This window comes from Barbus barbus, assembly GCF_936440315.1.
Source record: "Barbus barbus genome assembly, chromosome: 6".
Lineage (NCBI taxonomy): Eukaryota > Metazoa > Chordata > Actinopteri > Cypriniformes > Cyprinidae > Barbus > Barbus barbus.
In genome coordinates, this window is record NC_136734.1 from 44,741 (window position 1) to 71,684 (window position 26,944).

Here is a 26,944-nt window from a genome sequence, read left to right on the forward strand (position 1 = left end):
GCTCCATAGTAAGTCAATGGGGCAACTTTGGGGGGCTCTTGTGCCCCAGGGGTGCAACTTTTACCCCATTGTGACGTATGTTCTTACAGAGCCTGCCAGCCTCTTCAAATGTGGCAAATCACAAGTTTCTGCGAAATCCTCGCTCTGAGCTATGATTCGTCAAAGTTTGTCGCAATGTTAAGTCAATACGATTTTTGGGCCACTTTTTCGCCCCTGGGGCGAACACCGTACCCCCGATCGCTTATAAAAGTCATAGCACACCATTCCCGAATAATCCGCACGATTTGACGCCTCATTCATGGCTCTGTGACAAAAGCTGCGGGAGGAGTAGCGCCCAAAATAACGGCGGAATAAAGAAGAAGAAAAAGAAGAAAATAAGTATGAGCAATAACAATAGTGAGTGCTTCAAAAAAGCACCCACTAATAATGGTTTATTAGTTTTTGTGTTTCATAATGTGATTTGATGTTTTACATGAAGTTTATGATTTAAAAATGAGATTATGAGATTAAAAATACTTACCTGATAATGGTACCCTGCGGGTAGGGGGTAGAGCCTGGCCTTTAAGAAGGGAGGCCAGGCTCACATCAAGTGCTTGTTTACCAAGTCAGCGAACGTGCTACTGCGGTGCCGTAAGCAAAACTACTTGTATATTGTGGATACTCATTTGTACATATTATTAGTGGGTGCTTTTTTGAAGCACTCACTATTGTTATTCGGCATACTTATTATTATTTTCTTTATTCCGCCGTTATTTTGGCGCGCTACTCCTCCCGCAGCTTTTGTCACAGACCCACGAATGAGGCGTCAAATCGTGCGGATTATTCGGGAATGGTGTGCTATGACTTTTATAAGCGATCGGGGGTACGGTGTTCGCCCCAAGGGTGAAAAAACGGCCCAAAAATCGCATTGACTCAACATTGCGACAAACTTTGACGAATCATAGCTCAGAGCGGGGATTTCGCAGAAACTTGTGATTTGCCACATTTGAAGAGGCTGTCAGGCTCTGTAAGAACATACCTCACAATGGGGTAAAAGTTTCACCCCTAGGGCACAAGAGCCCCCCAAAGTTGCCCCATTGACTTACTATGGAGCAGGACGGCCCATGAAATGCATGCATTTAACCTACTATGGTAAATTGCATAGGGATTTTGTATTGAACATAGCTCTGGATCACAGTGTCATAGAGACAAGGGGGCGGGTTCATTTTACTCAGACGACCAATCAATCTCTCAGGATAATTTTGAAGCTATCAAGCCACGCCCTAGCAACCATTTAGAGCAACTTAGCAACAAGTTCCATAGACATCCATTGAAAGAGATTAAAGGGATATCTCCAGACTGAATTGTCATAGAAACATGAGGGTGGTCTCATTTGACTCGGGGCAGCAAACAACCTCAACACTTCCTAGCCCCTCCCTAGCAACCATTGTCGAGGACCTTAGCAACCAAAATCCAAAGAGGGATATCTTCCATTCTGAATGTCACAGAGGCATGGGAGTTGGTTTATATCATTCATAGTGACAAGAAGCCTTTGCAGTTTCATCATTGGCAGCTGCCAAGCAACTCCATAGCAACCAAACAGAGTACCCTAGCAACCAAAATCCAAAGAGGGATATCTTCCATTCTGAATGGCACAGAGGCATGGGAGTTGGTTTATAACATTCATAGTGACAAGAAGCCTTTGCAGTTTCATCATTGTCAGCTCCAAGCAACTCCATAGCAACCAAACAGAGTACCTTAGCAACCAAAATCCAAAGAGGTATATCTTCCATTCTGAATGTCACAGAGGCATGGGACTTGGTTTATATCATTCATACTGACAAGAAGCCTTTGGAATTTCATTATTGGCAGCTGCCAAGCCACTCCCTAGCAACCAAACAGTGTACCCTAGCAACCGAATGGCAAGACCTATATCTTTGCATCAGAATATCGTACAGACATGGGAGTTGGTTCTTTTGACTCATGCTAGCAAACTGGACTTCAAACATGCTAGCCATGCTAGCAGTGAATAGCTACATGCTAATAGTCATTAGCTAAGTGCTAATTTACGCTAAGAACATGCCAGGAACTCTTTGAAACTCCATAGTAACGATCTATGACAACTAAAAACTACCTAGCAACACCCTAGGAACCACCCCAGGTACCATAGCAACCTCCACTAGTACCCTATCAACCGCATAGCAACACCATAGCAACCACCCCAAGTACCCTAGCAACCACATAGCAACACCTTAGTAACAACCCTGGGTACCCTAGCAACGGCTCTAGCAACCATCCTGGGTACCCTAGCAACCGCATAGCAACACCCTAGCAACCACCCCAAGTACCCTAGCAACCACATAGCAACACCTTAGCAACCACCCTGGGTGCCCTAGCAACCATCCTAGCTACCCTAGCAACCGCATAGCAACACCCTAGCAACCAGCCCAAGTACCCTAGCAACCACATAGCAACCACCCTGGGTACCCTAGCAACGGCCCTAGCAACCATCCTGGGTACCCTAGCAACAGCATAGCAACACCCTAGCAACTACCCCAAGTACCCTAGCAACCATGTAGCAACACCTTAGCAACCACCCTGGGTACCCTATCAACCACCCCAAGTACCCTAGCAACCACATAGCATCACCTTAGCAACCACCCTGGGTAACCTAGCAACCACCCTAGCAACCATCCTGTGTACCCTAGCAACCACATAGCAACACCCTAGCAACCACCCTGGGTACCCTAGCAACGGCCCTAGCGCCCTAGCAACCGCCCAGCAGTGCCAAGGAAACCACTCAAGCCAACCTAGCAACCGAGTGGCGAGTTTTGCCATGCCAAGCACCCACTCACATTTTCTTCAGGAAATGTACATTCTAGTTTGTATTATTGTTCCTTTAGTTTTTTTGTTTGTTGGTACTTTGCTATTTTTTTTTTTTTTGACTGAGCACTTGTGTAAATACTCTCACCACTGGATATTTTTACGGTGCACTGTAAATAAAAGTCACCTTTCATTTACTCCTGCGGGTCAAGCCATCATTTTGTTTTATTTTTCCTGACCTAAAACGTCCTGCAGTAGATCTGTAAGGGTCTACTGCATCACAACGTGTGTACCCACCAGGACTTATTTAACATTTAACAACGACAAACCTTGGTTCAGTACAAAACTCAAACAGCTTAGCCAGGCCAAAGAGGATGCTCACAGGAGTGGGAACAAAGCCTTGTACAAACAGGCCAAATACACACTGAATAGAGATAAGTGTGGCAAAGAAAAACTACTTTGAAAAACAAACAAAACAAAACAGCTTTCAAGTAACGACTCTACATAAATGTGGAAAGGCCTGAAAGCCATCACCAGTTACAAGACCCTCCCCCCAGTACCGAGGCCAATCAAAAACTGGCTGAAGACTTGAACAAGTTTTATTGTAGATTTGAAATGCAAAAGCCTGGTCTGACACCCCACACCCACTCTGACCGTCTCACAACACAGTTATCAACACCCTCCCCCTCCCTCCCCCCTACTGTTTCTCAGCCTGTAATCAAGACCTGTGAAGAAGATGTAAGCAAAGTCTTCAGTGAACAGAAGATAAGGAAAGCCAAAGGCCCAGACGGTGTCTCTCCAGCCTGCCTGTGCTGTCCAGCTATCATCCATCTTCACATTGATCTTCAACAGATCACTGGAGCTGTGTGAAGTCCCCTCCTGCTTCAAACGCTCCACCATCATCCCTGTACCCAAGAAACCAAAAATCACAGGACTTAATGACTACAGAATGGTTGCTTTAACGTCTGTGGTAATGAAGTCATTTGAGAGGCTCGTGTTGGCTCACCTGAAGGACTTTACTGGTCCCTTGCTGGACCCCCTGCAGTTTGCTTACTGAGCAAACAGGTCTGTGGATGATGCAGTCAACATGGGACTGCACTTCATCCTCCAACATCTGGACAAACCAGGGACTTATGCAAGGATCCTGTTTGTGGACTTCAGCTCCGCCTTCAACACCATCATCCCGGACACCATTCAGAATAAACTGGCACAGCTCTCCGTCCCCTCCTCCGTCTGTCAGTGGATCACCAGCTTCCTGACAGACAGGCAGCAGCTAGTGAGGCTGGGAAAACTCACATCCAACACCTGCACCATCAGCACTGGAGCTCCTCAGGGCTGCGTTCTCTCCCCACTGCTCTTCTCCCTCTACACCAACGACTGCACCTCTAAAGACCCCTCTGTCAAACTTCTGAAGTTTGCAGATGACACTACAGTATTCTACAGTATTCTTGTATTCTATATAATTGCATAGTCCTTGGAGCGGACCTGACCTACATTTCACTGCTGGTTATACTCTGTATAATTTTGTATGTGACAAATAAAAATTTTGAATCTTGAATCTTGAATCTTGAATACAGTCATCGGCCTCATCCAGGACGGTGACGTGTCTGTTACAGACAGGAGGTTGATCAGCTAGCTGTCTGGTGCAGTCACAAAAACTCCAGCTCAACACGCTCAAAACTGTAGAGATGATAGTGGACTTCAGGAGAAACCCCCCTGCTCTCACCCCACTCACTATCATGAACAGCACTGTGACTGCAGTGGAGTTATTCAGGTTCCTGGGTGCCACCATCTCCCAGGACCTGAAGTAGGATACTCACATCGACCCCATCGTGAAAAAGGCTCAGCAGAGATTGTACTTTCTTCGTCAACTGAAAAAGTTCAGCCTGCCACAGGTGCACATGACACAGTTTTACTCTGCTGTTATTGAGTCAGTCCTGTGCTCTTCTATAACTGTATGGTTTGGGTCAGCCAACAAATCAGATATAAGAAGACTGCAGCGGACCGTTAGGTCAGCAGAAAGGATAATTGGTGTCCACCTGCCCAGCCTTCAGGACTTGTACTACTCCAGAGTGAAGAAATGGGCAGGTAACATCATCACAGACCCTTCTCACCCCGGACACGACCTGTTTGCGCTTCTCCACTCAGGCAGACGCTACAGATCTAGTGCGCTAGAACATCTAGGCATAAAAACATTTTTTTCCCCCATGCCATCTCCAGCCTAAACAACTAACACAGGAATTATTACCGGTGTTCTGTAATTCATGCCTGTAATTCATTCCTCATCTCTAAGTATTGACTCTCTCCCTAGTACTTAATGCATAATGTAAATATATATGCATATTTTTCTAAACAGCTGTACATATAGAGTAAATGAGGCACAAATCTGTACATAAATCTTCTGTTCCAGATTCTTACACATTATTATTCTTGTTAAGTCTTATTTAAATGTTTCTGTTCTCATGTCAGATACTGTATGTATGTATGTATGTATGCATGTATGTACCAAGAGCTTCTTAAAAACCACAACAAATTCCTTGTGTTTGCGTGCATACTTGGCGAATAAAGCTGATTCTGATTCTGATATATATATATATACATAAAAAACATTTACAAATAATAAACTGCTTAGTCCAACCTCAAGCATTACTGAGACCTCATTGCTTTCACAAATCACAAGGAAATTGAACCACAAACGGACTCACAAACTAATCGTACGGTAGTTTGAGTAAGGTTCGCTTTTCGGTCCTTTTAGGGGGCCTGAGATCACTTGGTTTGTTGACATACGAGTTCGGAGAGCGTTTAGAGAGCTCAAGCGAGCTAGGTGTTAAAACACCTGTAGACACTGCTCCTCTTCTGGATTCCCTGAAGAATATACCTGTACCTCCAGAGGAGTGCGGCTCCTGTGATTCACCATGTCGAGAAGATCTGCTGCTGAAGGATGATGAAAGATGCAGACAGATTCAGTGTTATGAGGATGGATGATTATGCTCTACACTAACAACTTTATCTCTCTTTGTCAGGAAAGAGGATATGATCAGAGCTGTGGAGGATGATATAGTTCAAGAGAAACAGGCTGCCCAAAACATCATTCAGAAGATGTCTGCTGATAAACAGGCCAAGTACACTGAGATGAAAGCCACCAATGAAGAGCGAATTCAGGTTTGTCTCATTCCACAGTAATACCACACTAAGGACTGGTGTGCTAACTATAGTGCTAACTATATCAGCAGAATGCAAGTAACAGCACTAATGTGTCATTGTCTCTCCGTTCCCTGGATTCCCTTTCATTAACACCCTTTAGATAAAGATATTAACACATGGTTTAAAAACACTAACCTTTACCTTGATGTGGAGAGCGGTTGGACACACACACACACACACACACACACACATACACACACACACACAACTATCTATGGTGTCTAAGACTGACCACCTGCGCACTAAACAAATAGATTTCATTTATATTGCTTCAACAAACTGTTGACTTTCACATGGATCGGCCATCCTGACTTGAAAGAACTTTTGTTAGTATTTTTATGCCTTTTCTGTGATGCATTATGGGAGTGGAAGATACCAAGTATGGTAGGAAATGGGTGGAATTTGGTATTTTATTCATTTTTAAGATCTGGGGCCAGTTGCATAAACTTAGCCACCAAGTTAAGACTTTGTCTTAAGAACTAGTTTGACCAACTAGCAGCTGCCAAGGGGAAATCAGTCTTACTTTTCCAATAAACATAAGACCAATCTACCTTTTAATAACTGAATTTAAAAAGTTATGACCAGTCTTGAAGAAAAAAAATTAGATGACTAACTTTTTAAGACTAGTCTAAATGGTTTATGCAACTGGCCCCTGGACTACTAACAACGTTAGTATGTTGTGTTGTGTTTTTTTTGTATTTGAGGAAATGCTTTTTATTTATTAATTATACTTTTTATTATTTTTCAATAAAAATAAACTGGTATTCAGTTATTGAGAGTTCAGAGTTATTGAATCATTATAGTACCTGAACCAATGTTGCTTTTCTTTTCCTCTTTTTTTTTTTTTACGTTTTCATGTTTTTCACACAATTGGGCAGATTGCATTTTACTGGCTTGGTGAGAGAAGAAAACAAAAGGAAAAAAACTTGCATTTAACATCCTCAGTTTACTTTTTAAAGGGTATTTTCAACTGAATCATATATTACATTAACAGTAAACATGGCAGGTGTCATAGGTTTGATTCCCAGGCAATGCAAGGACTGGTAAAATAACTAGTCAACTAGTCCAAGTCACTTTGGATAAAAGTGTATTTCAAATGGATAGTTAATGTTAAAAACAAAAATCAGTAAGCGATGGAGGTCTACATAAAGTCTAGTTTAATTCAGGTAACAGCTTCACTACTAACTCCAAACATTAAATTGAAGTCTGTGAATGATTTGTGAGGGTGATTCCAAAGCGACTGTTATTCACTGACATGACGCATCCGCCGTCTCCTCTCATCTGCATCCAGGAGCTGGATTCCCTTCAAGAGGAACTGGACGCTCTGATGAGTAGGAAGGAGACGTTTGAGGCGGTGAGTGGACACACACACACACACACACACACGCATGCACGCACTCACACTCACACTCACTCACACACACATGTTTGTTTTTGTGGAAAGTGGGGACATCCCATAGGCGTAATGGTTTTAATACTGTACAAACTGTATGTGCTATTGCCCTACACCTAAACTTAGCCCTCACAGGAGAATGTGCACTTCAACTTTCCCCCCAAAAAACCTCACTCTATATGATTTATAAGCGTTTTGAAAAGTGGGGACATGGGTCAATGTCCTGAAAAGTCACCTTCACCTTGTAATACCTGTGTCATACCTGTGTCATTATACAAATTTATGTCCTCATTTGTCACAAAAACACACACACACACACACACTCACACACACACACTCACGCACACACGCACACGTACTCACTCACTCACTCACACACACACACACACACACACACACACTCAAGCACTCATGCACACACTCGCGCACTCACAGACTCACACATGCACTCACCCACACACACACTTGCACTCACTCACTCACTCACTCACTCACTCACTCACTCACACACACACACACACACCCATATGCGCACACCCACATGCGCACACGCACACGCACACACACACACACACACACACACACACACACACACACACACACAGCATACACACAAAATTTGCTAAATTTGTTTTTTAAGCCTTTTGAATTACGGGGACATAATCAGTGTCCTCATAAACCACCTTCATATTGTAATACCTCTGTCATACCCTTGTCATTATACAAATTTGTGTCCTCATAAACCACATAAACATGCACACACACACACACACACACCAGTGAACTCTTGATGAATCAGGACTTTATTTAGCTGTAAGGAAACATTGTACTACTTTATTAGCGTGTTTGATGCAACTTTATTCATGCACTCAACAGACATGTTTGTTTTAGGTTACAATACACAGCTTCTTCACATAAACTTTGCAAGTTGAAACCTTTAACAGAGTGACAGTAGACCTACATTCAGTGCTTATTGTCAAATCCTTTTACGGCAGCTGTATAAAATGAGTTCAGTTGTGGAGAGCTTTAATGAAGTAGAAAAAACTGCCTGATTTGTACACTATATGTCATATTAGAATTAACTGCTCTACAGTCATTCATACTCTTGTGTCTTGTGCTGGCAGGCTCTGGTTCACTCTCAGGCCAAACAAGAAACAGTCATGCTGCATGAGAAACTACTGGAGCTGGAGACCCGCAGAGACGCCATGCTGGTGGAAGACCGGAGCATGGGTTCTCCACAAGAGGAGCGAGAAAGCCTCTTCAAACAGGTCTCTATATGATTTATTTATATTTTGCATTGAAATATTTCAAGTGACTTTACTTGATGATTGCTTTTTTGCTGGTTTTAGGTGAAAGAAAACAACCAGGAAATAGCCAGCATGGAACGACACTATGTATTTCGAAAACATATGAATATTTGCTTTGTTGAAACGTGTATGTTCACTTCCGGTTGGTTAGTAGATGCACATCATCGCACTGAAAATGCCCACGTGTTGTTTGCAAATTTTGTGTCAGTTTATCATATTTATTTGTGCATCTTATGATCGATACATAAAGAAACACGAAATTAACATCCTGTTTTATGTAGGCTGTCCGAGGTATGTGAGAAAATTAGCCATCTCACAGAAGAGATGCGACAACTAGACGCTGACATGGAGGAACATCAAGGTGCTGTTTTCTATAAGTTCATTTGATTGGGATGTTCATAGTCTGTGCTGATTTAGAGAGAACGTAATAGTGAAGGGGAAACTAGTAGCTGATACAAGCCTGATTCAGGCTCTGGTGGCCCATCTAAGCATTGCATTTTTATTTTAATGAGACTGTTTACGGTTGCTACACGCTACATCAGTATCTAATGTACGTCTCAAAAATACTCTTGCACTGTATGTTGCATTTCAATGAAATATTGTTCATTTTAAACCTAAAAATATTTGATCAAAATTATTATATTTGTCAGATTGATCACAATCTCTTTATCGGTTGAGGTTTGTGCACACAGTCAGTGAAGCATTTGAAGTTTAATGGCGAGCTGTAAAATTAATATTTTGATCATGTACAGGTACATCTCAAAAAATTAGAATATCGTGAAAAATTGTATTTGTTTGTAACTTATTTCAAAAAGTGAAACGTTCATATATATTTTACATTCATAACATGTAAAGTAAGCCATTTCAAAAGTTTTTTTGTTTTAATTTTGATGATTACATCTTACAGCTCATGAAAGTCAAAATCCAGTATCTCAATATATTAGAATATTTATGTTTGAGTTTCATTAAAAGACCATCCCTACAGTTTAAATTCCGGGTATCTCTTGTTCTTTGAAACCACAATAATGGAGAAGACTGCTGACTTGGCAATAGTCCACAAGACAATCATTGACACCCTCCACAAAGAGGATAAATCACAGAGGGTCATTACTGAAAGGGGTGGCTGTTTACAGAGTGCTGTATCAAAGCATATTAAATGCAAAGTTGACCGGAAGGAAGAAATTGGGTAGGAAAAGGTGCACAAGCAACAGGGATGACCGCAAGTTTGAGAATACTGTCAAGCAAAGCTGATTCAAATACTTGTGAGAGCTTCACAAGGAGTGGACTGAAGCTGGAGTCACTGCATCAAGAGTCACCAAGCTCAGATGTCTTCAGGAAAAGGGCTACTGAGCCACTTCTGAACCAGAGACAAAGTCAGAAGCATCTTACCTAGGCAGTGGAGAAAAAGAACTGGACTTTTGCTCAATGGTCCAAAGTCCTCTTTTCAGATAAAAGTAAATTTTGCATTTCATTTGGAAATCAAGGTCTGGAGTCTGGAAGAAGACTGGAGAGGCACAGAACACAAGCTGCTTGAAGTTCAGTGTGAAGTTTCCACAGTCAGTGATGATTTGGGGTGCCGTGACGTCTGCTGGTGTTGGTCCATTGTGTTTTATCAAGTCCAGAGTCAATGCAGCCGTCTACCAGGACATTTTGGAGCACTTCCATCTGCTGACAAGCTTTATGGAGATACTGATTTGCTTTTCCAGCAGGACTTTAGCACCTGCCCACACTGCCAAAGCCACTTCCAAGTGGTTTGCTGACCATGATATTACTGTGCTTGATTAGCCTGACCTGAACCCCATATGGAATCTATGGGATATTTTCAAGAGAAAGATGAGAAAAAGTCGATCCAACAATCCAGAAGAGCTGAAGGCTCATTAGTGCCTCGCTTCCATGCCATTCCTCACTGATGCTGGAGTTTGTGCTAGAGGCTGACATTTTCTCGGGAATCCTGCGGGATGGGAAACAAAATCGCTACGAATCACGTGATTGGGACGGGACAGAAAAAAATGCCAGCGTGAGTGGGCGGGACTGGGAATAGTAATGATATGCCCAACTTTATACACAAATATACCGTTTATATAAATAAACTATAAACTGTATATTTTAATTCTGAACTCAATTGTAGTTGCCTGTCTCTTTATGCTCTCCTCCTGTTTGTTTTGGTGACTTTTTATGACGCAGTCCGTGACGGACAGATTGTTAACGGCTGGTCTATGTGGTAATATCCAAACGCTCACCTATCATTCATTGACCTCAAATATGGCTTTTCATCTGAAAGATGTAGTAGCAACTTTACATGGCCGCTTAATATGATGTTAACCTAGAGAAATGTGCGCTATTGAAGTGTTTGTGTGGAGAGTGGAAGCTGAATAGCGCGCTCGCTGCAGGACAGGCGCCGGTGCACTCACTTGCTCTTAAAATCTCTGTATAATTTTTGGTCATACAGATAAAAGTAGCCTAATACATCTTTTGAATCTGTAAAGACTCTACGTTTATTTGTGTGCACTCAGAATAACAACGAAACGTTGCGCTTTAAAGCAAACAGGATGCGCTTTAGGTCTCTGTGAACTTGAGCGAGAAACTTCGAAACTCCGTCTTTGAAAAATATATCTATAGAGAGTGAAATGTCTACTTTCACTACTTTAAAAAAAAAATCCAAATAGAAAATGTGTGAGTTAACATGGATGATTTACATGTAATGTGTGCAACACTGTGCATGAGCTGGCTTTCATTCAATATAATAACAAAAAACTACCTTTTGGGTTTTTATTCAACTAAGGTGGGCACGCTGTGATATGTACTATATTTTTACTGTAACTGACAGATTAAAAAAAAAAAAAAAAAAAAAAAAAAGGGAGTGGAATGGGAGTCATTCTTCTGGGAGTGGAACGGGACGGGATTTTCCCCCAGTTTTTTCGTGGGATTGGGATGGGACGAGATTTTTTTTTTGAGGTTTGAAAATCCACTCCTGTGTCACCCTCTAGTTTGTGCTAAAGGAGCCCTGACAAAGTATTGAGTGCATAAATTAACATACTTTAAAGAACTTGAACTTTAATACTTTGCAAATCCTTTTTTTGTTTTATCTTAGGAAATATTCTAATATTTTGAGATACTGGATTTTGTCTTTCATGAGCTGTAAGCTCTAATCATCAAAATGAAAACAAAAAAAACTTTTGAAATGTCTTACTTTACATGTTATGAATCTAAAATATATATGAAAGTTTCACTTTTTGAAATAAGTTACAAAAAAGTGCAGTTTTTCACAATATTATAATTTTTTGAGATGTACCTATACAAGGCGAAGCTCTGACATAAAAACCCTGCCTGCCTTACATTAATATGCATTAATGCATAAAATGACTTTAATGTGTTTTTAATAGAACAAATATTACTATGACTGTGCTGATATTCAGAATGCTTATGGAAGTTTCAAGATACTGCTGTTAGTTGGACACAAACTGAAGTAATAAATAAAAAGTGTTAAATAGTGTGGTTTATAATATGATTTATTAATATCTACAGGGGAACGAACCCAAAAGTACAAAGAGCTGCAGAAAAGAGAAGAGGAAATCGACTGTGAGACTTTGTCACTTTTACACAAATACTGAATGTAAATTTTGCATTATATCCAAATCTATTACACTAAAATGTATTAAATATCTTTAAATAATTTTTTAGTAATTCAAAAAACTTGTTCACTTGTTGTTTTTTTAGTGCTGTCAAACGATTAATCGCAATTAATCGCATTCAAAATAAAAGGTTTCGTTTACATAATATGTGTGTGTGTACTGTGTATATTTATTATGTATATATAAATACACACACATACATTATATATTTTGAAAATATTTACATGTATATAATTTTATATTCATATAATTTAAATACATAATAATAAACATACACAGTACACACACATATTATGTAAACAAAAACTTATTTTGTATGCGATTAATCGTGATTAATCGTTTGACAGCACCTTTTTTCAATGTAAAAGTAAAACAAAAATGTTAAATCAAAATAAGAAACGAAGCTATGCTTTAATGGCTTGTTTTTTTGTTTGTTTTCATTTTTGTATGAAATGACATCAAATCAAATGTAAAATCAAAGGTCATCAAAGGCCAACTCTGGCCCTGGTTTGGACACCTCAGGCCTAATTAAATGCCCATGTGTTGATTATTTGATTGATGAGCTGATCGTGTGTTTTCTTGCAGCATATCTGAACTCATTTGAGGAGAATAAATCTCAGGAGCAGCAGCTGATCAGAGACGCACAGAGCAGCATCGTGGCTTTACTGGAGCACTCCAGCAGGGTACGGCACATCTGACCTCGCATCAGGCCAGACTGGATCAGAAGAGAGACTCAGATGTCGTGTTCAACCAGTGTGTTTTTCTCTCCAGAACATCAATCGTCTACAGCAGCTGTCGGCGGTCACCGCTCAAGAGCTCTGGTCCATGCAGGAGGATCTGAGCTTCAAAGAGACGGAGATGCAGAAGTCTCAAAGCACAGCAAAAGGCCTTTCCTCAGGTCAGTCTCTCTCTGCTATATCTGTCTGTGTGTGAGAAGTGGTTTGGCTCCAGCGCTGTCCTTTGCTCACTGCTGTCTGTAAATCTGCTGATCTACTTGAGACTAACCCATGAACACAGAACACAGTCAGATCAGACTGTGTGAAAATAACAGCATTAACGGCTAAAGATCCTCCTGTCTTTCTCTCTGTCATTTATTAAGGCATGAGCTGCTGCCCAGAGAAGGGCCTTTCCTTCTTTTGTATAAGACATTGTCCTCTAATTCCTCAACATGGTCTTATCTCCTCAGAGCTATTGAGAAACGCGCTACAGCTTCCTCTGAATGTCTTTCTTCCTAGCAGTCAGACATTGTTCGTCTCTGTTTGTTTATCTTATGTTATTTCATATTCACAGTCCAGCAGAAACAGATTTTGAAGACATTTGCTGTGTGTGTGTGTGTGTGTATGTGTGTGTGTGTGTGTGTGTGAGAGAGAGAGAGAGAGAGGCAATATCTGTGAGGAGTAACTTTAACTTTTAGTCAAAGCTGCACTACACAACATTAATAAACATGCAGTGATCTGTATAATGACTGCTGCTCATGGAGAAATATTTCCAGTAATTCAAAACCCTGCTTTCATCCCAGAGGTTAAAGCAGCTGCGGAAATACGTGAAGTGTGTGTGTGTGTGTGTGTGTGTGTATGCGTGTTCTGGTATATATGTATTATAAGGACACAAATGTGTGTAATGTCATACATAATACATGAGCTTTACACCTCCTGTGTCCTTTTTTTTGGAGAATCTGAACATCCAGAATGTTTTGTTTGAGTGTCAAGGTCTAGGGGTAGGGTGAAGGGAAAGATAGAGACATTACGCCTATGAAGAGTCCCTGTAACTGTGTGTGTGTGTGTGCGCGTGTGTGTTGATCAGATTGGATCGCTGGTGAAAGGACCCCTAGAAAAGGAAACAGTCCAGAATGCTCAGAAGTGCTGACGGGGTTTTTTGACTGACACACACACACACACACACACACACACACTCTCTCTCTCTCTCTCTATCCAAACAGTGAGCTGGGCCCTCTGCCTATCAGAGGGAAGCGGTTCTCTTCCACTTCCTTCCTGTAAATGCCCCCCCAGCACTCAGATCAGCAGGTCTCCTGGTGGGACACAGATTAGGGCTCAGTGTCCCCGAGGACGGGCATCTCAGCGAGTCAGTCTCACACTGACCAGTAGGCACATCCGGTTGCTGCGTCTGCAGCGGAGCCGGTTTCAGTGTGTCGTGATTCTCTTTAACGGAGTAGCCAAATCTGCTTGTAATCGTTTCCAAAGGTAATACAGGTGCTGGCCATAAAATTAGAATATCATGAAAAAGTTGATTTATTTCAGTAATACCATTCAAAAAGTGAAACTTGTATATTAGATTAATTCATTACACACAGACTGATATATTTCAAATGTTTATTTCCTTTAATTTTGATGATTATAACTGACAACTAATGAAAGCCCCAAATCCAGTATCTCAGAAAATTTGAATATCAATTAAGACTAATGCAATTTTTTAGAAATGTTGGCCAACTGAAAAGTATGAACATGAAAAGTAGGAGCATGTACATCACTCAATATTTAGTTGGGGCTCCTTTGGCCTGGATTACTGCAGCAATGCAGCGTGGCATGGAGTCGATCAGTCTGTGGCACTGCTCAGGTGTTATGAGAGCCCATGTTGCTCTGATAGTGGCCTTCAACTCTTCTGAATTGTTGGGTCTGGCGTATTGCATCTTCCTCTTCACAATACCCCATAGGTTTTCTATGGGGTTAAGGTCAGGCGAGTTTGCAGGCCAATCAAGAACAAGGATACCATGGTCCTTAAACCAGGTACTGGTAGCTTTGGCAGTGTGTGCAGGTGCCAAGTCCTGTTGGAAAATGAAATCTGCATCTCCATAAAGTTGGTCAGCAGCAGGAAGCATGAAGTGCTCTAAAACTTCCTGGTAGACAGCTGCGTTGACCTTGGACCTCAGAAAACACAATGGACCAACACCAGCTGATGACATGGCACCCCAAACCATCAATGACTGTGGAAACTTTACACTGGACCTCAAGCAACGTGGATTATGTGCCTCTCCTCTCTTCCTCCAGACTCTGGGACCTTGATTTCCAAAGGAAATGCAAAATGTACTTTCATCAGAGAACATAACTTTGGACCACTCAGCAGCAGTCCAGTCAAGACGCTTCTGACGCTGTCTCTTGTTCAAGAGTGGCTTGACACAAGGAATGCGACAGCTGAAACCCATGTCTTGCATACGTCTGTGCGTGGTGGTTCTTGAAGCACTGACTTCAGCTGCAGTCCACGCTTTGTGAATCTCCCCCACATTTTTGAATGGGTTTTGTTTCACAATCCACTCCAGGGTGCGGTTATCCCTATTGCTTGTACACTTTTTTTGTACCACATCTTGTCCTTCCCTTCACCTCTCTATTAATGTGCTTGGACACAGAGCTCTGTGAACAGCCAGCCTCTTTAACAATGACCTTTTGTGTCTTGCCCTCCTTGTGCAAGGTTTCAATGGTCGTCTTTTGGACAAATGTCAAGTCAGCAGTCTTCCCCATGATTGTGTAGCCTACAGAACTAGACTGAGAGACCATTTAAAGGCTTTTGCAGGTGTTTTGAGTTAATTAGCTGATTAGAGTGTGGCACCAGGTGTCTTCAATATTGAACATTTTTACAATATTCAAATTTTCTGAGATACTGAATTTGGGACTTTCATTAGTTGTCAGTTATAATCATCAAAATTAAAGGAAATAAACATTTGAAATATATCAGTCTGTGTGTAATGAATGAATCTAATATACAAGTTTCACTTTTTGAATGGTATTACTGAAATAAATCAACTTTTTCATGATATTCTAATTTTATGACCAGCACCTGTAGATCATGACCTCTAAACTCTGTACTGATTCTTGCTCTCCTGCTCTCCTCACAAGCAGCACACTGTAGTCACACATGCTCATGTGGCACAAAAATAATTGTGGAAATGAGCCAAAGTCGTCATGTTAAAAGACACCTGATGGATAAAGCTTCATGATGTTTGCCGTCGCTTTAATGGCACTGTTGTCTTCTGAAGAGCTGCTTAGAGCTGAACTGAACTTTACACCGTTATTACACTGAACAGAACTGATCTGAATAATGGCACTATTATCTTCTGAAGAGCTACTTTACAGCAGATTTGGATTTGTCTCATATTTAATGAAGTTTGTGTCACTGATTCTGTTATTTTCCTATGTATTACTGTGAAGTTGCAAAACGATCCGTATTGTTCGGCTCAAGATGGCGGCGCGTGCGCACGCAGCGGCTCGGAGCTCTCGGCTTTTTTCGTTTCTTTTTGTGTTTTTGTTTGTGTTTTCGCCACTTATTCAAGGACTGGCAGCAATAATACAATACGGTAGGGCTGAAATGTTGGAGCTGGGAAAAAAATCAGGACTTTATGCACCCCCAAAGCTGGATTCTATACCACCGGAGCTGCAGCGGACCATGAGGGCTTTCACTATCCCCCCTCTGTGGCCTAGGAGACGCAGAAGACACCGTAAACAAAAGCGGGGTAAGCGGAGTGGGCTGCGTGCTAGGCTACATGCTAATCCACACAGACCGGCACTGCCCAGCCTTTTCCTCGCGAACGCCAGGTCTCTCACCAACAATTGGGACGAGATCCGCTTGAGGTTCGCGGAGGATGGACAGCTGTGTTGCGATTGTCACCGAGACCTGGCTGGATAACAACATACCCTTCGCTGCTGTGGAGCTAGCGGGGCGCTCTTTGTTCCGGGCCGACAGGACTGCAGCTTCAGGCAAGAACAAAGGCGGAGGTTTGGTGCTTTACATTCATAGTTTGTGGTGTACTGCTACCAATCTTATCGGAAAATTCTGCTCCCCGGATCTGGAATATCTGGCAGTGAAGTGCAGACTGTTCAAACTGGTTAGAGAACTCGGCTCTGTAATAATCATAGCAGCTTATTTACCACTGAGAGCTAATGCTAAATTAGCTCTGGAGGAGCTGTATTGTCTGATTAGCATGCAGATGAACGCTAATCCAGAGGCGGCTGTGATCGTAGCTGGGGATTTTAACCATGTAGAACTGAAATCAGTGCTTCCCAAATTCCACAGATTCATTGACTTTCCAACCAGAGACAATAACACACTGGATCAGGTTCACTGCAACATTCCAGGAGCATAAAAAGCTCATGCAGCGCCACACCTGGGCATGTCAGACCACATTACAGTGAAGCTGATCCCGGCTTATAAACCTCTGATCTGCAGGACTAAACCCACCAACAGAACCGTGCAGATCTGGACCGAGGAGGCCTCCTCAGCACTACAAGATTGTTTCGAGCATACAGACTGGGATGTGTTCAAACAAGGCGCTGATCTTGAGGAATACACATCTGCTGTTCTATCCTATGTTAATTTCTGCACTGACACTGTCCTGCCCACAAAGACCATCACGGTTTTTCCCAATCAGAAGCCATGGATGGATGGCACAGTGTGGCCCCTGCTCAAAGCCCGGGACACAGCCTACAGGTCAGGAGGCAGGTTGGCTTACAGTAGGGCCCGGAAAGAAATGAAAAAGGGTATCCAGCTTGCAAAACTCAGATACAAACAGCGCATTGAGGAGCACTTCAATAACAACAACCCGCGCAACATGTGGAGACTATAAGCACAGCGACCGGCAGGTCAGCCACGACCCCACTCTGCCAGATACCCTGAACAGCTTCTTTGCACGCGACTCATCGAGCAGCAGGGAGACTGTACATCTTCCCCAGCCTGAGGAGCAGCAGCAGCCCCTCGTCCTGTAGCGGCACCAAGTGTGTTCTACCCTGAAGAACATCAATATCAACAAGGCTGCAGGACCAGATATGGTGTCGGGTCGGACCCTGAAATCATGTGCTGACCAGCTGGCAGGAGTTTTCCTGGACATTTTCAACCTGTCCCTGCAGCTTGCTATGGACCCTGTCTGCCTCAAGACCTCCATCATTGTGCCTGTGCCAAAACAATCAGTCGCCACCTGTCTCAACGACTATCGCCCAGTTGCCCTGACCCCGGTAATCATGAAGTCCTTCGAGAGGATCCTCCTTAACTACATCAGAGACGTTATCCCTGCTGGTCTGGACAGCCTTCAGTTCGCCTACAGGAAGAACCGCTCTACGGAGGATGCTGTTTCGTTAGCACTCCACACAGCCATGACACACCTGCAGCACCCCAACACTTATGTTAGGATGCTATTCGTGGACTTCAGCTCAGCTTTCAACACTGTTCTCCCGGACAAGATGGTACTGAAGCTCCACAATCTGGGACTATCAGCTTCACTGTGTTCCTGGATTAGGGACTTTCTCACAAACTGACCACAGATGGTGAGGATAGGGAACTCCACATCTTCCACCCTGATCCTGAACACTGGAACACCGCAGGGCTGTGTGCTCAGCCCGGCCCTCTTCAGCCTTTTCACTCACGACTGTTCTGCTATCCACTCCACAAACACGCTCGTGAAGTTTGCGGAAGACACCACCGTGGTGGGTCACATATCTGACAACGATGAGACTAACTACAGAAAGGAGATCCAGCACCTGATATACTGGTGTTCAACTAACAATCTCATTTTGAACACGAGCAAGACCAAGGAGGTCATAGTGGACTTCAGGAGGTCCAGGAAGACGAAGCACGCTCCTCTCTGCATACATGGGGAGGCGGTGGAGTGTGTGGACAGTATTAAGTTCCTGGGCGTCCACATTTCATCTGACCTGTCCTGGTCTGTCAACACCTCACACCTGGTGAAGAAGGCGCAACAACGGCTTTTCTTCCTCAGGAAGTTAAAACGTACTGGACTCTCCTCTCAGCTGCTTAAGAACTTCTACAGCGCTACAATAGAAAGCATACTCTGTCTTAGTGCAACAGTGTGGTACGGCAGCTGCACTGCAAAGGAAAGAAAGGACCTGGCCCGGGTATTGAGAACTGCTCAGAGGATCGTGGGATGCCGTCTACCAGATCTGGACACAATATATGCTGTCCGGGTCAAGAAAAAGGCCAGCCGCATCACGGCAGGATCCCATCCACCCGGGAAATGGACTGTTTGTACCGCTCCCTTCAGGAAAGCGGTACAGAAACATTAAGACCACCACAACCAGACTCAAAAACAGCTTCTTCCCCAGAGCTGGGAAAGCCATCACCCCCCAACACTCCCTCGCAGTCACACACACATGCAACCTCCCCCCACAGCCACACACTCACTCGCTCACACACACACCTACCCCCACTGATTCTCACACACAGGCATCAGTTCTCTGCAAAAGGACATTGAATCCACAAACTCTGACTGTCTTGCACTGCCGCACTTTACTTTAATTTACTTTATTTTATTTACATTTACACTCTAGTTTATATCCACTCTGCTGCTAATTATTTATTTCCTTTCATAATGTCTATAATGTACATACAGTATTTCCCAGTGTCCAGTTTTGACTTGGTGTTTTTATAGTCTATATTTCTATTTTATATTTCTATTTAAAAGTTGTGTTTTAATTGCTTGTTTATTTTCTGCTCTTGAAGATGTTTTAAGTCTCATACAAAATTTTGTTATGTGTGAGCATAATGACAATAAAGACTCTTGAATCTTGAATCTTGAAGTGCTATAGAGAGTAATAGAGGTGACTCAATATGTGTTTGTAGTGACACCTGTAGGATAAACAGCAGCTCTGCACAGTCCAAATACAGCTTTCATATTAGAAATGCTCATGTTGTAGTGATGTATTGCGACGTGTGTTTCTTCATGCAGAAAGTGAGCGTCTACAGCAGGAACTGTTGAAAGTGGAGCAGCTGGAAGGCAAAGTGAGCGCAGAGCTGCAAACTCTGAGAGATCAGCTCAAGCTCATGATGCAAGAGATCCACACATACAGAGATCTGGACGTTCTTAGAGCTGCCGGAGAGGACCGGAAGAAGGTCAGGAATACACCCTTTACACACTCAGCAGCTCTGTTAGTTTAAGAACCATTTCTGTTCACTCTGAAATATCAGTTTTAGCTCGAAAAAGTGGATTAAAACGGGCAAGCTTAAAACATGACTTAAAGGGGTCATCAGATGCAAAATTCCCTTTTACATGTTGTTTGAACATAAATGTGTATTGGCAGTGTGTCACATCCACCCTATAATGATAAAAATCCACCCAGTGCTTTTTTAATATCCTCTTTCTCAAATCAAGCTGTTCTCAGATTCTTGGCTGTGTGACGTCACACAAACCCAGACTCCTCCCACGACTGTTGATTGACACTGGTGTTTTACCGTAGACCCACCTTGAGTGAGCTGTCATCAGTCCACCATTGTTTCGTTTTTTTTCACTGTAACCTATATCATCAATTATATTAAACCTTAAAATAATGGATATATAACATGATATAATATATACAAACCCGATTCCAAAAAAGTTGGGACACTGTACAAATTACGAATAAAAAAGGAATGCAATAATTTACAAATCTCATAAACTTATATTTTATTCACAATAGAATATAGATAACATATCAAATGTTGAAAGTGAGACATTTTGAAATGTCATGCCAAATATTGGCTCATTTTGGATTTCATGAGAGCTACACATTCCAAAAAAGTTGGGACAGGTAGCAATAAGAGGCTGGAAAAGTTAAATGTACATATAAGGAACAGCTGGAGGACCAATTTGCAACTTATTAGGTCAATTGGCAACATGATTGGGTATAAAAAGAGCCTCTCAGAGTGGCAGTGTCTCTCAGAAGTCAAGATGGCAAAAGGATCACCAATTCCCGAAATTGGCGAAAAATAGTGGAGCAATATCAGAAAGGAGTTTCTCAGAGAAAAATTGCAAAGAGTTTGAAGTTATCATCATCTACAGTGCATAATATCATCCAAAGATTCAGAGAATCTGGAACAATCTCTGTGCGTAAGGGTCAAGACCGGAAAACCATACTGGATGCCCGTGATCTTCGGGCCCTTAGACGGCACTGCATCACATACAGGAATGCTACTGTAATGGAAATCACAACATGGGCTCAGGAATACTTCCAGAAAACATTGTCAGTGAACACAATCCACCGTGCCATTCGCCGTTGCCGGCTAAAACTCTATAGGTAAAAAAAAAAGCCATATTTAAACATGATCCAGAAGCGCAGGCGTTTTCTCTGGGCCAAGGCTTATTTAAAATGGACTGTGGCAAAGTGGAAAACTGTTCTGTGGTCAGACGAATCAAAATTTGAAGTTCTTTTTGTAAAATTGGGACGCCGTGTCATCCGGACTAAAGAGGACAAGGACAACCCAAGTTGTTATCAGCGCTCCGTTCAGAAGCCTGCATCTCTGATGGTATGGGGTTGCATGAGTGCGTGTGGCATGGGCAGCTTACACATCTGGAAAGGCACCATCAATTCTGAAAGGTATATCCAAGTTCTAGAACAACATATGCTCCCATCCAGACGTTGTCTCTTTCAGGGAAGACCTTGCATTTTCCAACATGACAATGCCAGACCACATACTGCATCAATTACAACATCATGGCTGCGTAGAAGGAGGATCCGGGTACTGAAATGGCCAGCCTGCAGTCCAGATCTTTCACCCATAGAAAACATTTGGCGCATCATAAAGAGGAAGATGCAACAAAGAAGACCTAAGACAGTCGAGCAACTAGAAGCCTGTATTAGACAAGAATGGGACAACATTCCTATTCCTAAACTTGAGCAACTTGTCTCCTCAGTCCCCAGACGTTTGAAGACTGTTATAAAAAGAAGAGGGGATGCCACACAGTGATAAACATGGCCTTGTCCCGACTTTTTTGAGATGTGTTGATGCCATGAAATTTAAAATAAACGTATTTTTCCCTTAAAATGATACATTTTCTCAGTTTAAACATGTCATCTATGTTGTATTCTGAATAAAATATTGAAATTTGAAACTTCCACATCATTGCATTCTGTTTTTATTCACAATTTGTACAGTGTCCCAACTTTTTTGGAATCGGGTTTGTATGTGGTGGTTACGTCACATTATAGAGTTCTAGTGATGTCTCGCAGCACTCACTGGTGCCGCTTGTCCCATCAGAGACTGCAGGAGGATAGAGTATCACTCACTCAGAGGAAGGACACATTCAAGAAGATGATACACAACATGAACGAGGAATACGAGTCTCTTAAGAACCAATTACAAGAGAACGAGACCCACGTAGAGGTGAGAGACACACTCCATTCAGCTTCAGAGATTTCACTGACCGTTTCTGTCTAACAGAGGAAACCGATCTGTCCAGCCATCACATTGTGTTGATAAATACAGAGAATAATCATTCACCATGTACATGCACTCTTTTGATTTTCTCCCATAACTGTTTTAGTGCAGGAACTGCAGAGATGTGATCTGGTGGGTTTCTCTCAGTCACCATGTTTACATTCACTCAAGAACGCAAACAAGTTTTCCTTATTTCATCTTTAAATATGGGACGATCCCATCACAACGGACCGATGACAAACCTTGTCATAAAACAGACCAGTTCAGTTCTCAAAGGGAGATAAATATATTTCAGTCAATATATTTCATCAACAGTTTTATCTTATAATTAATTCAGGGCAGGCACAAGGTTCTGAGCGAGTTCATCTCTGTATGAGATCTTTGTGGAGTTATAGCAATTCTGGAAATTCGGTGACATCAATGTGATAATCAAATGCTCTGTGATTGACCTGCATGTCTTCTCACTTAAAATAACATCCAAGACATATTTTGGCTACACAGTACAGTCATTTTGGTTCCTTTTGTTGTTGTTGGATGGATGAATGGATGGGTACTACTTTTGGATAATAATGAAGTCTTATTGTACATTAGTGTCTACAGACTGCACACAGAGTGTCACAGACAGGTATAGTTTTAGCCAACCTTTACCAAAAATAACAATTTCAATTTGACACCTGTTGTTACATTTTTGGAGGCTTAAAAATCCTGGGAAAGGATGCCAGACCCCCAGAAACACGCTTACTCCTGCTATCTGTGAATCTGACGTCCCTGACCATCATTATATATTTCCCAGTTTTTAACCTGCTCTGTTTAAGCATTATGTCAACTCCATTTTATTTGTATAGTGCTTTATAGAAGGTATTATAGACATAACAGTATGACTTGCTGTAAAGCTGCTATGAAGCAGTGTGTATTGTGGAAAGCGCTATACAAATAAAGTCGACTTGAGTTGAATTTGTGACTGAAACTGTTTATCTGCATGACAAGAGTAAAATAGAGCTAAAAGGGAGTGCCGCTTTCTGGTGTCATGTTTGTGATTTGATGTTTTGCTGTCTGTTCTCTTTCCAGCTGACCAACATGGAGAGGAAGTGGCAACATCTTGAGCAGAACAACTTTGTGATGAAAGAATGTATCCTTGTATCTTGCATGGATCTCTATGAGAAGTGTAAATACAGTGGATGTGTAACGCTCCTTGACTCTATTGTGCAGTCATCGCCTCCAAAGCTGTAGAGAGTGATTACCGCCCAGTGATGAAGAACATCAACAAACAACTGCTGGAGTACAATAAGATACTGGCTGATACCCTGCTGAGAAACTGAGGAGGGGGAGCACTTCCTGTCTGCAGCAGCTTGCAAACTCACTTCCTGTTCAGGATGAGCCCTGATCAGCACTCTAAAGACTACTTTGAGTGATTGTATTCTAGAATATGATCCACGTTTCGTAATCTCAGGTGTTTCACAGTCATGTGTTATCAGTGAGATTCTTGTCATTAGTGTCAGTCGCAGAACTGAATATATATATATATATATATATATATATATATATATATCAAATTATATAATTAACTTGTGGGATTTGAAGTATGAATAAATCACGTTGACAAAGGGTTTGATGCAGAAACTCTAGTTGATTCAAACAGCAGAATCTGAGTCCTGTAGTTTGTGCAGCAGTTGCACTGATCAGCGAGAGTGAAGCGTTTATGACCGTGTCCCTGGATCTCAGCCCGTTCTGGGTGTGCGGACACGGAGAGGAAGTCCACCCTGCTTCAGCGACTGACCTCTGACCTCAGATCCTGAAAGATCCTCCTTCATCATTTCCTCTGTGCTTCAGGCCATCTTCTAGTGTCTTACCACTGAACAGACGCTGCTCACAGTTACACACTGATAAGATGGATGTGTGTGATCTGCATATTTAAAACTCTTTCTAAAGGAGTAACGAGCTTTAGCTGTGACACACTCACAGACACACATACACACACACACACATGTTGGTTTTTGTGGTTTATGGGGACTCTCCATAGGCGTAATGGTTTTTATACTGAACAAACTGTGTGTGCTATTTCCCTACACCAACCCTACACCTAAACGTAGCCCTCACAGGAGACTTTGTGCATTTTTTTAGATTTTCCAAAAAAAACACCATTTAGTATGTTTTTTAAGCCTTTTGAATTACGGGGACATAGGCAGTGTCCTCATAAACCACCTTCATATTGTAATACCTCTGTCATACCCATGTCATTATACAAATTTGTGTCCTCATAAACCACATAAACATGCACTCTCTCTCTCACACACACACACACACACACACTCTCTCTCACACAGACACACACATCTGCACACAGAGGAAGAAAAACTAAGCTCTGTCTAAACATTCGTTCCTTAAGCTGTTCCTGCCTGCAGTCAAAGGGCTGTGAGAATATTTTTCCTACCACATGTGGGTAAGTGGCCAGAGCTGAAATAGTTCTATCATTGTTTTAGCTTGTAAATAAAACAAACTCTTGACTTTGTAGTGATTATTTTTGGGGACGAATGGTGCAGTTATGATTAAAGTAATATTTGAGTGCCAGACACTTTAGATGCTTGATTTATTCTTGTGAGGAACCACTGAAAACTCATCAAAATCATCTGAGTCCGTCTGGGATCACAGGAACCGTTCCATTGAAGAACTGGCTTCTCAAAGATCTTAGAACAAACCATCTGTGAACTTTAAGAAAAAGTGCACAGGTGTACGGTAGGCTACATTGGACAAAACTGTTCTGGAAAGCAAAGGGTGGAAACACACCTAACTGAATGACTTAAGTTCACAAATTAATAACTATGCATAGAATTGTTTTTGAAAACATCCCCAGAACTTTTCACAATACTGTCGTTTTCAGGTTAGATATTCAATGAGTTTTTGTTGCTACTTTTTAAGACTAGCCACTAAGGAAGTTACCAATCACAGGGTGTTACTCTGCATTACTGACAGAACAATACAAAACCAGACTGGAGAAACAGAGCACCTTCATTTACTTTAGCTAACGCTGGAAGATACACCTGCAGTTTTTTTTGCTGATTTCCTAGAAACCATCGAATGACAGAAACCTGTTCTCGTTCTGCCCTCCAGAGATCATCACTTCAAGTCAAGTCACCTTTATTTATATAGTGCTTTTAACAATACAGATTGTGTCAGAGCACTTAACAGTATCAACTTGGAGGATAGAGTGTCAGTAATGTATAATAATAAGATTAAACACTCAATTTTCATGTTAAGGTATTTCATTACTGAATTCAGAGATGTCATTGTCTAGCTCAGTTTAGTTTAAATAGTATCTGTGAAATCAAATTGACGATAATCACTAGAAATTAAGTGTCCCCAACTGAGCAAGCCAGAGGCGACAGCGGCAAGGAACCAAAACTCCCTCTGTGACAGAATGGAGAAAAAAGCCTTGGGAGAAACCAGGCTCAGTCGGGGGGCCAGTTCTCCTCTGGCCAGGAGATTATTGTTTATTTATTGTTTTAATTAACATTTTAAATGCATAAATGTATTATATTTCTATTTTATATTGTTGAAATTTCTAACAATAATAGTATTATGTAGTTAGGTATTTTATTATATTTTTAGTTATTTTATTTGTATTTTTATTGTACTTTTAGTCGAGGTCTTCATGGGGGATATGTCCCCGAGACTCATCCAGGTGTCCGGCCTCCGCAGACGATTAGGGCCGCAGACATCATCTCCCGGCGCCGATCCAACATCTGATCCGGACACGGACTGAGAAACAGAATAAGAAAGAAACAGACAAATATTAGCGTAGATGCCATTCTTCTTACGATGTAAGGAGTACATCGTGTGTTATGAGGAGCGTTCCCTCTTCCGGTTGATCTAATTAATGCAGCATAACAATCCTTTAACGGATTTGAATAATAGAAGCGTATTAGTGTGTTATGTGTAAGCCATGTTAAAGAAATGTGTCTTTAATCTAAATTTAATCTGACAGAGTGTGTCTGCCTCCCAAACAGTGTTAGGTAGATTGTTCCAGAGTTTGGGTGCTAAATAGGAAAAGGATCTGCTGCCCTGATATTCTGGGTATTATCAAACGGCAAGAGTTTTGAGAACGCAGCGGACGTGGAGCACTATAATGTGATAAGAGCTCGCTCAGGTACTGAGGAGCTAAGCCATTCAGTGCTTTATAAGTAATTAACAAGATTTTAAAATCTATACGATGTTTGATAATGATTCAGTGCAGTGTTGACAGACTGGGCTAATATGGTCATACTTCCTGGTTCTAGTAAGAACTCTAGCTGCTGCATTTTGGACCAACTGTAGTTTGTTGATCAAGCGTGCAGAACAACCACCCAATAAAGCATTACAATAGTCTAACCTTGAGGTCATAAATGCATGAATTAGCATTTCAGCATTTGACGTTGAGAGCATAGGTCGCAATTTAGATATGTTTTTGAGATGGAAAAACG

At 41.8% G+C, this 26,944-nt stretch overlaps 1 pseudogene across 1 annotated transcript in view; it reads left to right on the forward strand.

The window, feature by feature from the left end:
- Positions 1 to 23,806, forward strand: part of LOC306871604 (intraflagellar transport protein 74 homolog) — a 36,926-nt pseudogene extending 13,120 nt beyond the window's left edge. Inside the window, exons 10-21 of the transcript in view lie at positions 5,826 to 5,964; positions 7,298 to 7,360; positions 8,524 to 8,667; positions 8,749 to 8,852; positions 8,988 to 9,067; positions 12,232 to 12,285; positions 12,924 to 13,021; positions 13,110 to 13,236; positions 20,023 to 20,186; positions 22,308 to 22,433; positions 23,556 to 23,616; positions 23,697 to 23,806. The product of the transcript in view is annotated as an intraflagellar transport protein 74 homolog (transcript). The remainder of the gene's footprint in view (positions 1 to 5,825; positions 5,965 to 7,297; positions 7,361 to 8,523; positions 8,668 to 8,748; positions 8,853 to 8,987; positions 9,068 to 12,231; positions 12,286 to 12,923; positions 13,022 to 13,109; positions 13,237 to 20,022; positions 20,187 to 22,307; positions 22,434 to 23,555; positions 23,617 to 23,696) is intronic.
- The last annotated feature ends 3,138 nt before the right edge of the window (positions 23,807 to 26,944 follow it).